At 43.5% G+C, this 14,099-nt stretch overlaps 1 protein-coding gene across 6 annotated transcripts in view; it reads right to left on the minus strand.

The window, feature by feature from the left end:
• ZDHHC3 (zinc finger DHHC-type palmitoyltransferase 3) overlaps positions 1–13,864 on the minus strand; it is a 38,852-nt gene extending 24,988 nt beyond the window's left edge. For 4 of the 6 annotated variants that reach the window (XM_067291368.1, XM_067291367.1, XM_067291364.1 and 1 more), the window contains exon 1: positions 10,256–10,316. The gene's annotated coding sequence lies outside the window, so the exon portion shown is untranslated. Of the gene's footprint in view, positions 1–9,645; positions 9,923–10,255; positions 10,317–10,482; positions 10,499–13,672 lie in introns of those variants that run through there. The other 2 variants (XM_067291365.1, XM_067291366.1) reach the window with 2 other exon arrangements.
• Positions 13,865–14,099: the final 235 nt, after the last annotated feature.

The following is a 14,099-nucleotide window of genomic DNA, read 5'->3' on the forward strand; positions in this document are numbered from 1 at the left end:
GCAGCTCTTTACACACCTGTGAACTTCTTCCAAGGACATTTCTTAAAAAAAAAAAAAAAAAAAAAAAAAGAAAGAAAAGAAAAGAAAAAAGTGCCCAAATTCATATTTACACAGTGCTCTAAATGCTCAAACCCAATCTTCATACTTAAAGATCTACCTTCCAGAAAACTGAATGTAACAGTCCTGCTACCAGATACACTGTATTCCATGTACCTAAACAGAATGGCTCAGCCTCCTCCTATTTCAACATGTAAGAATCGTTCATATTTCTGGAAGACACTGCAAAAAATACAGTGTGTTTTTCCATTTTAGTTCAGAGAAAGGGAGACAACATATATGCACTATTAACTATGTCTTCTGCCAAAGTAGTTCATGCTGTAGCTATCTTTGTGTTTAATTGTTCAAAACTGACACTGTTGCCCAAACAAAATGGATAAATTCTACAGAAAACATGCTGAGAAGATCACAAAAATATCTAGGACCTTTAACAAATATTGCAGTTTCTCAAAACATTTATGGCAAAGTTCTGTCATCTACAAGGCAAGAGCTGTACTTTACCGTAATGAGTAACGCTGACCTAAATGCAGATGCTACTGCCCCTATCTAGACAGCAAAGGATTTGATAGCTTTCTTTCTGGTTGTTATTTCAAGAGGATCAAATTCATAAGAGGACAATTAGTCTCTCACAGCCAAAGGTTAAGGTTATTATTGAGCAGGATAATTAAATCCAAGCACAGAAGGGATGACCTTGTGCATGTTAGTATAAGTGACATGGAAGACAGGTCACTGGATACTTAAATGGAGCTGGTATTGCCCCACTGAGAGGCAAAATTCAAGAAAGCAAAGCTTCTGGTGCAAAGAAGTGGATGAACCACGCAGGCTATGAAAGCAAGTACCTGATCAGCTTGTGCTAATCACAGAAATTTTTTTCTAACATAACAGTGATAAATAAATTAAGAAAACTAAGGTATTTTCTTATATTTCTGCTTTTAACATTTAATATGCTGTCCAGGGAGATAGTTCAAGATGTTTTACGAAACTGAAAAAGTTGTATGAATTAATGTTAAAGCATACCAGTTTTTATATTTATACATGTAACATACAGAACAGAAAAATAAAGATTAAAAATGTGCACATGTGTATCTCATTTACTTTGGGGGGGGCAGAGAGGGGGAAGAGAACCTCCTCTCCAAATTGACAAAATTCGCATACTACATTGTAATTTATTTTCTGTTTTAACCATAGCTATAATTTAGCTTCAGGACTCCTGATATTTAGAGAAAGACGCTCTATAATTTTCAGAAACAGCTATTACCTGTACAATCTGCTAGCATAAGGTCAGATAAATCAATACCTACAAGTAAGTCCATATCATTTCTCCAGTTTTTCATTATTTCTGTAAGGACACTTACTTATTCATACATTTACACAGCTTAAAGATGTTTTAGAGACTCAGTTCCCCCCCCTCCCCCTGACACACATAAGTTAACGATTTAAACTTCATTGCATTATTTCATAATCTTATTACAAAATATGTTGGTTTGCCAGCTCAAAACAAACAAGATTAAAGACTCATGCCTGACAAGGATGTTTTAGTTGGCAGTAAGATCATATTAAATTAAAAAATAAGAAAAAGCCACAGTAATTTAGGTGTTTAAATTTTAAAACTAAAGTTTTAGTTTTGACATCAGATGCAGTAACAAGTTGGAATAGTCCCGAATATAGACAGTCAGGATTTTTTTTTTTTTTTTTACCTAGACTCTGTGAGCTTCACTTATATTAAAAGGCTTAGTTTTGTTTTCCAAAGCAAAGCACGGAAAAGCTTACATGAAAAGTAAACTCCTATTTAACAGAAGAATTAGTCTGACAAAAGGCATTGCACTTTAAGTATTAGTGGAGGCTGATACCCAGGCAAATACAAAGCAATTAAAGTTGTGGTTTTATTCCTGAATAGCACACTACTTACTGACAGCCATTCAAAAATTCAGATCTCTTGCAAATGCAGGAAGTAGTTTCACTCCAGTGAAATATCTGCAGCTCTCTCGTAAATATTATCGGGGTTGGGGGCAAAGAGAGCGAGAGCGCGCGAGCGCTATTGCTGTGGAAGTGTCTAAAGAGGAATGCGAAGGGCCCTTGACACACCTCAGTCAAAGTCTGGAGACTAATTTCCACAGAGCAGAAAAGAAGTGGATAAGTGGATACAGCATAGGCTTCCAACTCAGACTTCTGGCTAGAGGACAAATTTGTTATTAAATAGGTTTTGTTACTCAATACTTGCTTAAGAGTCATCTTCAGGAGACAGAATGAAGAGTCAGGAATCAGTACATAAACATCATTCATTATTTGAGAAATATATAGGTATTTCAGCATACATAATCTTAGAGTCATGTTATAGGAGCACAGAATCTCAGGTTCTCCTCTATGTGGCCTGGTTAATTCTTTTAATTCCCTGTTCTTATATATACAAACATCTTTTTTTGTTTACAGTGCCCAACCTGCTATTCTCATATAAACAATACCCTCCCCCCAAAAAAGGGAGGGGGGGGAGTAAGGGGAGTAACTTGACCTAACTGGTCTGCCTTTGAATCATACTACGTGTGAACTTAATTTACAACACACAGACGGAATATGTCAGTCCCTCCTGCTCTGGAGCAAACAATATGTAAACACTAAAGGCAAAGGACTTAATCACAGTGTAAGGCTACAAGAGAGGCCACGTAGTAAGTGTGAGACACAATGACAATAAACACAGCAGTCCAGCTTAAGCATATGTCAGAGCAAAGACCTTTTCTTTTGTATCTGGAAGGCATTTGACATTGCAGGCATAATCAAAAAATACATAATATACACATTAGGGATGTAAATAAATTACAACCCATTTCCTGCTGTAATGAATACTTAAAATACGCTTTTATACCCTATATAAATTGAGTAACTGTTTTCTGACATGACATTAGCCATGTCAAAGTTTTTTTTGTTTGTTTGTTTTTGTTTGTTTGTTTTAATAAATAAACAGCCTGGCCAGCAACTCCTGAAAAACATGTTAAGAATCAGCTAACAAATGATTTGGGCCTTCCTCCTACTGGTAGCTGTAGGGTAACTGTGGTTCTGATGTTATAAAACTTACACCAAGCTTAACACCAACATCATCATCCCACTTATTTCCATTTAATTACTCACACTACTATTGTCAAGCACATGGGTATGACTTGCAAAGCAACAGTATTACTATTTAGGCATTGCAACCATTTACTCTATTAGAAGTCTATTAATATTCAACTTCGGAAAGAGCTTACATTTTGTCATATAGACTCAACAAACTTCAAATTTTGGCAGTTATATTAAAACAATTTTGAAAAGAAGAATAAGACCATAAGCAAATACTGCAACTTTTCAGGGTTTTCAGTTGACTTTTTACATCCTTTGCAGAGATACTTTGGAAGACTTCGCGACACTCTCAGAACTACAGTTCATTGACAGTATGTTAATGGCTGACAGAGAATACTAAAGTTAACTTTTTATTGATATTAAAAGGAAACAAACATATCTTACCAGTCACGTTATACTCACGACAGCTAAACTAGGTAATGCAGATAGATAAGACATGTCTTTTAAACAAAAAAAATATAGGGGATATAGCTTGAAACTGTGAGAGAGACCATTTTGAAGTTCATTTCCATTTCCTATACGTAAAGCTTAACTGATTATAACGTGACATATTCAATCTCCCTTTGCAACAGAAATGGGAGAACGTGCTGTTTTCTGATTAACAGGCTATGAACCAATGCTTCTCCTGCCACACTTTCATACAGTTCAAATCTAACAACAAGCCTGTCAAAACTAGCCAAAGCAAGTTCTAGCAGGAATAACAAGGAAATATCAATATTCTGTATACATTTCCTAAAGCTTTTCAGGCCTTGCAGAAACTATTATCTGATCAACAGGAAGGGAACAAAATAACCCAGCTATGCTGAGAATTTTTGGCCGTCTCCTGCAGATTGATCCAGATATCCATCAGCACGGCAGTTTTCAACCCAATTTACAGAACCATGGAGGGTCAACAGGACACTTCTAACTGGTCTGTGAAAGGCAGCTAAAAAAAAGCAAGCCTATTATTAGCAGGCTTAAATTTGCTACCCAGAGATCTGTATTTCCACTGGAATATTTTCAGGAAAAAGTTGAAAACTACTTCTCTCCGGTTAAAATGGCAAAAGCAGTGGGGAAGGATCAGGCACAGGCACACTGCACTGACCAGACACCTGATGACCCCCATCAAAATGTCACAGTGGAAAGTGAGCACCGCTAACTCTATTCCAGCTACCCCAGGAATAGGGCAACAGGATTATGCTGTATGTGGGTATGGGTCTGTGCAGCTACCCTTGTGCTTTTAGCAAGAGGCTCACAAAATCTCAGATTCTCCAGAAGCCTTTGGCTGCTGAAGTCATATGATTACCCCAGAATTTCAGTTTCCATACTGAAGAAGAGTGGCATAAAGAAATCAGTTTGTAAATTATAATAAATCCTTCAAAAATAATTTTAAAACATCACAAGACCTAAAACAAACTTTTAATTTTTGAGGCTAAATGCACAAGTTTGGAAATCTGTTGGGTGGGGGAAGAACACAAAGCCAAGAGCAGTAACTCTGTTACAATGTTTTCTGTACATGAGAGGAGTGAGCGATTACATTACAACTCCAAGCTATATTCATGGTTTAGAAAACTGTTTACATTTTACATGGTTATTTCATTATTTTGATGGGGCCATGATCAAGAGCTTAATGAAAATGCACACTTAAGAGGTGAGAGGTTTTTATGGTTTTTATTGGAAGCACTTTGTTAGAGGTGAAGATTTAACTGCAGGCATGCCTTTCTGAAGAATACATTTGAACAGGGATATGCAAACATAGAGGGAACTTTTCCCTGAGGAGAACAGGGGTAGGTGGGAATAACCTCAGAGAGATCTGTCAGGTCTGGAAACTCCATTCTGAGGGCCCAGATCAGGCTGAGACTGACAGGCTTAAAAGAAACATAGCCACATAAGGCACAAAACTTAGTTCTCCTCTCATTTACATGACCGTAAACAAGAAGCAACTTCAACTGTGTCAGTGGAATTCCATTAGTATAATTGTCAGGAGAATAAGGTCATGTTTTCTCAATTAAAAACATGCTTATTTCCTATCCTAGTTTGTGACACACAATGTCTCAGGACGGATGGTAACAGCTTCCTGGTTAACGTCTATATCAGTTCTGTTTAACCACTGGAAATGCACTGTATAAATAAATCACAATGCAAAAGAATGGAGATATCTGATAAATGATTGCACCCCATCTATAAGGCCTGCTAGCCTGAACAAAGGAAGACAGAGACAACGCAGTTACTGTCCAAGGTAGAGAAACACAGAACCAGCACAGACCAGTGGTTCATCATCTAGGAATAGGATACAAGTCAAAAGGGCAGTAAAGACTAAGGGTCTAATCCCAAGTTTAGTGATCTTAAGCTTTTGACCAGAGATCTAATGGCAGTTTTGTAAACTACTTTAAGTATAAACCATTACAAAATAACAACCACCACAACATCTTAACCGCAAGAGCATTAGAGGAATTCTGTTACTTCTTACAGTTTCCTGATAGACTAAATAAACAGGAGCTGCTTAAGCTATGTAAAAAGAGAAATATCAATCCTGAAAATATAAATACAAACTAGCTTTGTGGTGTTGTTGACTATTTGGAATAAGGATCAGAAGCACAGAACAATCTTGCAGAAGGGATTGCACTGGATAACAGAAAACAACAAATGGCGACGTCATGCTTTCCCACGGAAGTTGCAGTTATTCTGAACAGTCTTATGAGACAATAGACAGAAGAAGTCTTCCTGGTCTTCTTTCCAATTTTGATGCTGACTCAGGACTTAAAATAGCAAGCCACTGGGTTAAGGGAATTTAAATTCTCAATTTGCCCTGTATCAACCTCAAAAAGAAAAAAAATAGAGGGGGAAGGTCTGTCTATACAGTTGGTATTGTTTTTAGCATCTGTTTTAGAAACTACACTGCCTTCATGGCATAAAGAATATATTTTCCAGAGAAGCAGAAGAGAGTTTTATTTTTTAAGTATTAATTTTAATAAGATGCTGGCAGAACCATCCCAGTCTAAAGAATATTCTGAATATTGTCTTTTACAGGAGGAAAAGCACCTTAACCATCAGACATACCTTTCACTCAGTATAACCCAGAATTTTGTTCCCATCTTCTCCTGCTACAGACTCCCCCTCCACAAGCATGAACAAATCACTCAATTTCTCTGTATTGTTTTCCTCCACTTGTAGTCTAGACTTCTTCCGTATCATTTAGGGGAGCTTTGCAGATAAGCATATGAAAGGCTGTAAGGCATTTTAGATTTTAAATTTAACTATGACACCTGAACAGGTAACTGCACCAGATATAGAAGGACACTTAGCATATATTAAAATATGGTGTTGATGAAACAATGAAAAAAAACCAAACTACCACCTCTATCCTGAAAAGGCCTGAAGTGAGTCATTACTGTCATGATCCAGTTTTGTGATGTTAAGAGTTAGCCTACAAGAAAGCTACACTGCTACTTCAGAGAACAAGAAAAACTTGCAGATTCAAAGTTGTTGTATGATGAAGTTTTTAAAATGTTGTAAAGAAAAATGCTGGTTGGCAAACTTTGTGTTCCTTGCTCTGTTCACAGTTGCAGTAGTGAGTACAAGTGATCCCTGTCTCCATAAAAAAACACATTGTGTGTGTGTGTGTGTCTCTCTGTGTGTCTGTCAATTTTGTTACCCTTTGAAATATTGAAGTTCGGGGACCAGACTAACTTCAATACAGAATATACTGTGTATCTATGTTATATTGGACACCAGTGATTCAAGCAGCCACTGCAGAAAACACAGATGTACATCACATTACTATCTCCCTTTATCTCCTGATCTTCCTGTATCTATGGTATGGTACTACTGTCTTCCCACTAGGTCACGTGGATGTTAGTCTTTTTTTTTTTTTTTCCTTTTATATAAAGTGCACAGTATTTCATTTTCCCTTTATTCACTCTCTTTGTTTCAATTTCAACCCATTCACTGTAACTTCTGAATACTGCACCACTTTAAAGGCTCCAGTCCCTATCAGTGCTTACTGCAAAACTTGCAGCTGAACTTCACGTACACACCATCCACCAGGCTAACAGCAAAAACATCAACAAGGGCCTTGCATTTCCTCCTGTTCAATGATCTTCCATTGTCCAAAGGGGTATTAATGCTGGATTTTCCATGTCTTTGTTTTATTTCCTACTAAGGTCCCCAAGCAGTGCTTCCCAACATTTTTTTAGCTGAACCCTGCTGCTGCAGCCTTCTTTCTCACTTCCTTACTTCTCCACCCCTACCCTCAGCTGTTTTTCACTCATTGCCTTCCTACCTCTTCTCCCCTAAGAGGACCAGTTCTGTGTGGCCACCTTGTAACCTGGTGGGGTGAAGAGCTATGCAAGCAAATCTAGGCAGACCTCTCACCACCTGCCAGAGGCACTTCCAAGCACCATGCACCACTCCCCGCTCCAGGAGCAGAGCCAGAACCCATCCAAAGGAGTTAACCTGCCTGTGCTCCCATGCACTAAGAGCCAGCACGCAGCTGCACCTTGCCTATAATGCCTGGCACCTCCTTAGATGGGAACTACTGCTGCAGGAGGCCTCTGGCATCCAAAGCCTGCGGATGCAAGTTGGCACTTTCTTTCGGACTCCCTATCAATAGGGCGATGTGTAAAGTGTCACTGACAGACTTGCTGCACTGCAGCTCCAATGAAGCTACAGGCGATCTTTTTTCTTATTGTCTGCAGATCCTAGGAAATATGTAGCTCTAATTAGGAAAGCTTTGATTTCTCTTCTTCTCTAAAGCAACCTTAAGGTTCAGATTAGTTGCAAACATAAGTCAAATAGGATGTTCTGGGTACAATCACTCCCATCTGGTTTGCTTCAACCAGCTAAATACAGGACAGAGAAACCAAAAATTGACAATACACTTTTACATCTTGTCATATTTTACATTACCTGCTCTCTTCAGTCAGAATGGCAGAAAAACTGCATTCCAGGATATCAATCTAAGCATAAGATCATGCCTACACTGCACAAAGACCAGAGATAACAGTAAGCTCAGTCAATTAATGTCTGCAGAGACTGGCTGAGCTGCTGCCAGGCCGTTTCCAGACCCAAGCTAGGTTGGCTACCCATCACCTAGGCTGTGGTCCCCTCTACAGGAGGCATAACCATTATGGATGCATCCTAAGTGCATGGCTGCCTGAGCAAGTTACCATGAGACAACGCAATGCATGGGTTTGGAGTACACTGCCTACGTGACACTGCTGGCTCCTGCTCTGTGGGACATGCACAGTAACCCACTCATCAAGAAGACTAGGTTCAGATTAGGCAAGTAAAATAGATTCACCAAAGCTGAGTTACCATTGCTCAAGCTACGAACATACTGCCTTAGACCATCAGTTGTTCCCCTTTGCTGACACAAAGTGAACTGCTCAGTAAAAGACACATAACTACTTGGGCATAGCAATCCTGTATCTGCTGAATGAAGATTACAACTTATACCCAACGGTTGGATTAAACTACATATCATTTTAAGGGCCCCTTACTACTGAACAAATTATTTCAAATTGGCATACACACCTCATCTATACTACTTAAAATGAAAACCAAAAATGTAAAACAGAAACATAAACAAAAATGGCCAGTACATGGTAAGTGTTGCTAGAAATATCTTTAGTTTTTAGGCAGATCTTACATTTGTCCTTTTATAAGCCTATAACTGCACAGAGTTTCTGGGTCACACCTTCTAAATTTCAATGCATATTCAGTCCAAATACAACTTACTACCACGAGCAGCTCCCATTGATGTGACAAGTAGTGCTATCTGCTGGTGCAATAGTAAGAGCTACATTGACACAGCTGTAGTATTTGAAGGACTGGATCTTTATTGCACACAGAGCTGTATTCTTAAAGACACACATGAATTAATGTGTGGCTCCACTTATAATGACTGGTATCACTATCAGGCTATACAGAAGACTTGCTGTTTTCATTAAGCAAAGAAAAAACATGGTACTTGCTACCTACAATGATAGGGACTGGAAGCAGTCACTTACTACACAATATAAATCCCTTCTCTGTGATGCCGTTGTAACAGAACGATCATCTGAATGGGGGCAAAAGTCGTCCTTCCTACAGATCTGACATTCTGCATCCTTGCTGCACCAAGAGTCTGGCACACACTCTCTCTCTTCCATACTGCAAAATATACTTTATCATTTTTGAAACAGGATCAAAGGAAAACACGTTACAGAATTCTGCTGTCCACCAGACATCCCTTCCTGGCACACAGTCAGAGGGAAAGCACATAAAAGACCAGAATTTTGCCCCCTCAATTCCTAAGCTTTCTCAAAGCTTAAGCTTTTCTAATAGCTCATACTGAGTACTTACTTGTTCTTAAAAAATACTTTTGACAATTACTCCAAAAATATTCAGAAGTTGTTGTTTAAAAACAACCAGATTTACTGTCTATTAAAATACAACTCGCTGTCCATTTCAACTAAAGCAGCCACAGCACAGCATCATAGTTTCAGCACAGCTTACTCCCAGCCTTGAAGTTCATCACTGTCCTGCGACCCCACCGCAAAGCAGCAGTGAAACCTCAGGTGACAAACAGCCACCTTGGAAGTGAGCGCTTCTGTTTAGCCGCTGGCTGCTCACTCCGACGCCGCACCAATAACCGCGTTTCATCATGACCATTCACTAGCAGGTTACAGGACTCTGGTGAAATTGTTGAGGCCTCGGAATTTAAATTTCCTGCCAAGGAGACATCACGCAGTCCCGAACGCTGGCGTTCAGTAACGCAAACGCTGAGGCGGACCTGAACGACACAGGGAGCTAACGTTACTTCAACCGCACGTCAGGGCCAGTGCAACGCAGACAGGAGCCCGGCGAGCGGGCGCAGCGCAGCACCGCACCGCTCCCCCGAGCCACCCGCCGCACTCCCACCTCGCCACCGCGGCAAACGGCGCCAGTAAACAACCTTCCAGCACCGACCCGCGCCGGCCGACCGAGCCCGGCCCTCGCCCCGGCCGTGACGGGCTCCCCGGGCCCCACCGCGGCCGCGGCGGGGCCTCTCCCACCCCCCGTCCCGCTCGCCAGCCCGCACCCGCCCACACGGCCGCGGCCCCCGCTGTCGCTCCCCGCCACCTACCCCACAGGCCTCCGGCGCGCGCCCCGCCGCCCCCACGCCGCGCGCGCCCGAGCGCGCGCCGCCAACGCCGCGCGGGCCAACGTCCCGCCGCGCGGCGCAACGCCACGCCACGCCGCGCCGCGGCGCAACGCGCCCCCCGCCGCGCGCGCGCGCGCGCGCACGCGCACCCGCCGCCCCAAGCGCCGTGCGGAGCCCGCGCGCGGCCCCCCTCCCCCGCCGCCCCTTACGCTGGCTCGGCGAGGAGGAACCCGGAAGTGAGCGGCGCCGCCGCCCGGCAGGGCGCAGCCCCCTCGCCGCCCCGGCGGCTCGGCCCCGCGGCCCAGCGCCTGCGCCGCCCGCTCCTCTTCCGGGCCGCCGGTCTTTGTGAGGGAAAAAATGCGGGATGCGTAAGGGAAAAAAAGATACGGGGTTCGTGAGCAAAAAAGATAGGGGTTTTATGAGGGGAAAAAGACGGTCTATATAAGGAAAAGTACGTCTGTTAGAAGAGAAAATACATTTTTTAGGAAAAAAAATGTGGATCTTGGAAGAAAAATATATTTTGTATAAGAAATAAAACATGGTTTCTATAAGGGAAAAAAGCACTTCTTGTATAAGGAAGAAAGTACTAAAAAATGAAGGGGACCCCCATACGCAGCAGCCAGAACAAGACTGCTGTCTCTGCGCTGCGTGCCCGCCCACCAGGCATTGTGGGCTAGTACACCTTCAGGACATGGGCTGCCCTGCATTTGTGCAGCACTGGGCACGTCGTGTGGGGGATGCTGGAGAGCAGGTTGGACATACAAGAGCAGGGGTGCTAACATTTTCCGTCATGTTTTTCTGTGCTATATCCACTGTCTGTAGGCTGAAGGCTACGCATGTATATATATGTATATGTATTCACATGTAAGAACTGATGCACTTCTGTGTTCACTCTTGAGCCCGAGACAGATGGTTTGCAAATGTCCAAAACACTGAAACATCAAACAAGACAGAGCATATCACTGCATATATAATCACTCCCAGGCACCTGCTTGTTATAGATGGAGCAGTTGTTAAGTTTGCTTGACACTCTCCATTTTAAGTCACTGTTTCCAAAGTTTACAACTTCACCAAGCATTAATCATGCAGTGTGAACTTTTACATTCCAGGTGGTTTCCTCAGGCTGATTTTTTTTCTTCTATTTCAGCCAACACATGTCATCCATTTACCATAATGAGGTTAGAGAAAAAGACATTGCTTTGTCCTTGTTAACCAATCTGGCAGCCTTTTTCTCTGATAATCTTCACTGTTGCTTTGCCTTGGATAAGGGTATTCAAGGAAATGCCTTTTGCCACCCCTGAGAAAAATGAACCAGACCTGGACTTAAGTCATTGGAAAATTGCTGTTTTCATGCGAACAAGGAAGATTTGATAGCTGGGCATCTGAACTATGCAAGTATTTGACTCACTTTAGGCAGACTCCAAGCTGGGATTGTAGAGTGGAAGAAAAAGCAGTTTCCCTGCTACTGCAGTTGTTAGCCGCTGTGGACAAAACCATGAGACAGGCAGAGCTGGGAGCCAGAATACAGTCTTTCCCATGCTCTCAACAGAAAGCACAGGGTGCATCTGCATTAGCATTTCAGTTCAGAACAGGAATTCACTTCTTTAAGGGACTCTCTCAATCATTTCCCCTTACTATAGTTTGGTTTGCATTGTTGAGGTTTAGAACATAAGAAATGTGCTGCTGGGTCAGACAAAAGGTCCATCTGCATCGGACAGAGGCATTAGCAGATGCTATTTAGGGAGAGCACGTGAGACTGGCTGCTTTTCTGCAGTTTCATTCCCTTTCCCTCGTACTCCCCCGGCCCCACAGCTGTTAGCAGGGACCAGCCTCAGAAGGGGCCTGGCCCTGCTCACCTCCTCAGAGTCAGGGGAAGGGTGTGCAGGGGCAGGGTGACCTACCCACACCACAGCCCACTGCCACTGGCCTACTGTTGCCTCTTTCCTCCCTGCCTTGCCCTCCTCCCCTGCCCCTGCTATTTTGCTGGAAATGAAAAGATCAGGTGCCTGCTCACCATCTTAGAGGAGCTTGTGGCCCTAGGTCTGACCCATCAGCAGGGAGAGGATGAGCCCCAACAGGCAGGCCCCAAGTAGAGCACAGAGGTAACCCTGGCGCTCCCTCCTCTCCCCCTTTCCCCAAGGGCCCCTGCTCTGGGATGGCCAACTCACCCCCCTGCTCTTGTCCGCCAGGCCCCAACTTCTTGGGCCAGCATCCGTGGGACCCTGGAGCCCCACAACCTCAGAGATCAATGATGATCTTCCAGAGACAAGGCTGCCTGTACCAAATTTGCCATGGCGCCTGGGGCCCTCCAGTCCTCCAACCTCCAGAACAATGACACGCTACCCCCGCCCAGCAGCCGCCGAACTTCCCTGAGGTCCTCGCTCCCTTTTGGGGGGAGGTGACCCTCTGGAGGTGGCATTCATTTTCCTCCTCCCTGCACCCCAGAGAGGGCTTAAGCCCACAAGCTCAAGCCTGTGGACTTAGTCTCATCTGTCAACTTGGATATTTCACTGTTCACTCCTTTCTTACTCGTCACTGAGGATACTGAATAGGATAGTCTCTGCATTGATCCTGGGGGGATCAGTGAGACTCCACTGCTGAGCCTTACTGCCGAAAAGTGATCAGTAATCCCCACTAAATAATCATGGCATGCAGAAATTTGATTCCTTCTGGATGCAGGTAAGCCAGGGGATGCGTTCCAGAAATGCATCTACTATGCTCCAACTGCTAAATGAATGTTCAGCCCATTAAAGGGACCAAACCAGAGCTAATCCAAAGTAAAACTCCCAAAATGTGCTTCGCTCTACAGGACTGCTGCCATTGCATCATACTGCCTGCTGAAGTAGGCACAGCCAGAAACACTCTGTACATCTGATTGACCAAGGAGTTTAGGGAAGGAGAGCAGGAAACACCTACAGAAACTCTGGCTTTGTAGTGTGTCATGCAGGTCACCAATCATCCTTGTGAGCCACGGGTCTTTTTTACTCAGGTATGTATCAATACAAAACCAGATAGCAATATTAAAAATAATTCAAAAATTATACACAAGAGCTGTGCTAAGAACATGAAACTTACAACATTAACCACTCATTGTTATGAAACACTCAATTAAGGCTGTCAAAAAAACTTAATTATTGTGTTAATATACAGTATGAGTTTTTAATTGCATTTCCCGTAGTACTTTCCCAGGGATATCTGGCACAGAAACAGCAGCACTCTCCTAATGAGAACACTTTGTTTTTTCCCCACTCCTGTGCCAACCTGCGCTGTATGTTGCACACCACTCAGACCTTTCTCTGAGGTAAAAACTGTTTATCTTCTCATTTTTTTTAAGGTACTTATCACTGTGCAAGCCCTTCGCAAACACTCATGTATTTTCACAGCTTGAGTAACTTTTACCTTGGCAAAGGGTGGGAAGAGAACGATGAACAACCCCCTTGGTTTATGATGAATTTGAGTTTCTCGGGCGGGAAGTTTTTCGGCGCACTGGGTGCTCAGCAGGCACCGTGTCCGGAGCAGTGCCCGTGACTGCCCAGGCGGGGCTGGCGCTCACTGCACCCCAACGAGCCAGGCGCCTAGAGCCGGGAGAAACGTTCCCCATCGCCTATCCCCCATAAAAAGCTTATGTGGAAAAAATAACGACCGCATTCCCGACCTTGCCTGCAGACAAGCGGGGGGGGGGGGGGTTGGGGCGGCGCGAAGCCCCCGACATAAGAGGCGCGGGCAGCCCGCAGGAGCGGAATGATAGCGACCCAGGCGCCCCAACGGCCAGAGGCGCGCGGCAGGCGGGAGTGCGCAGGCGCGCGGCCCACCCCCGCCGCCCCGC

Source organism: Apteryx mantelli, chromosome 2 (assembly GCF_036417845.1).
Source record: "Apteryx mantelli isolate bAptMan1 chromosome 2, bAptMan1.hap1, whole genome shotgun sequence".
Taxonomy (NCBI): domain Eukaryota; kingdom Metazoa; phylum Chordata; class Aves; order Apterygiformes; family Apterygidae; genus Apteryx; species Apteryx mantelli.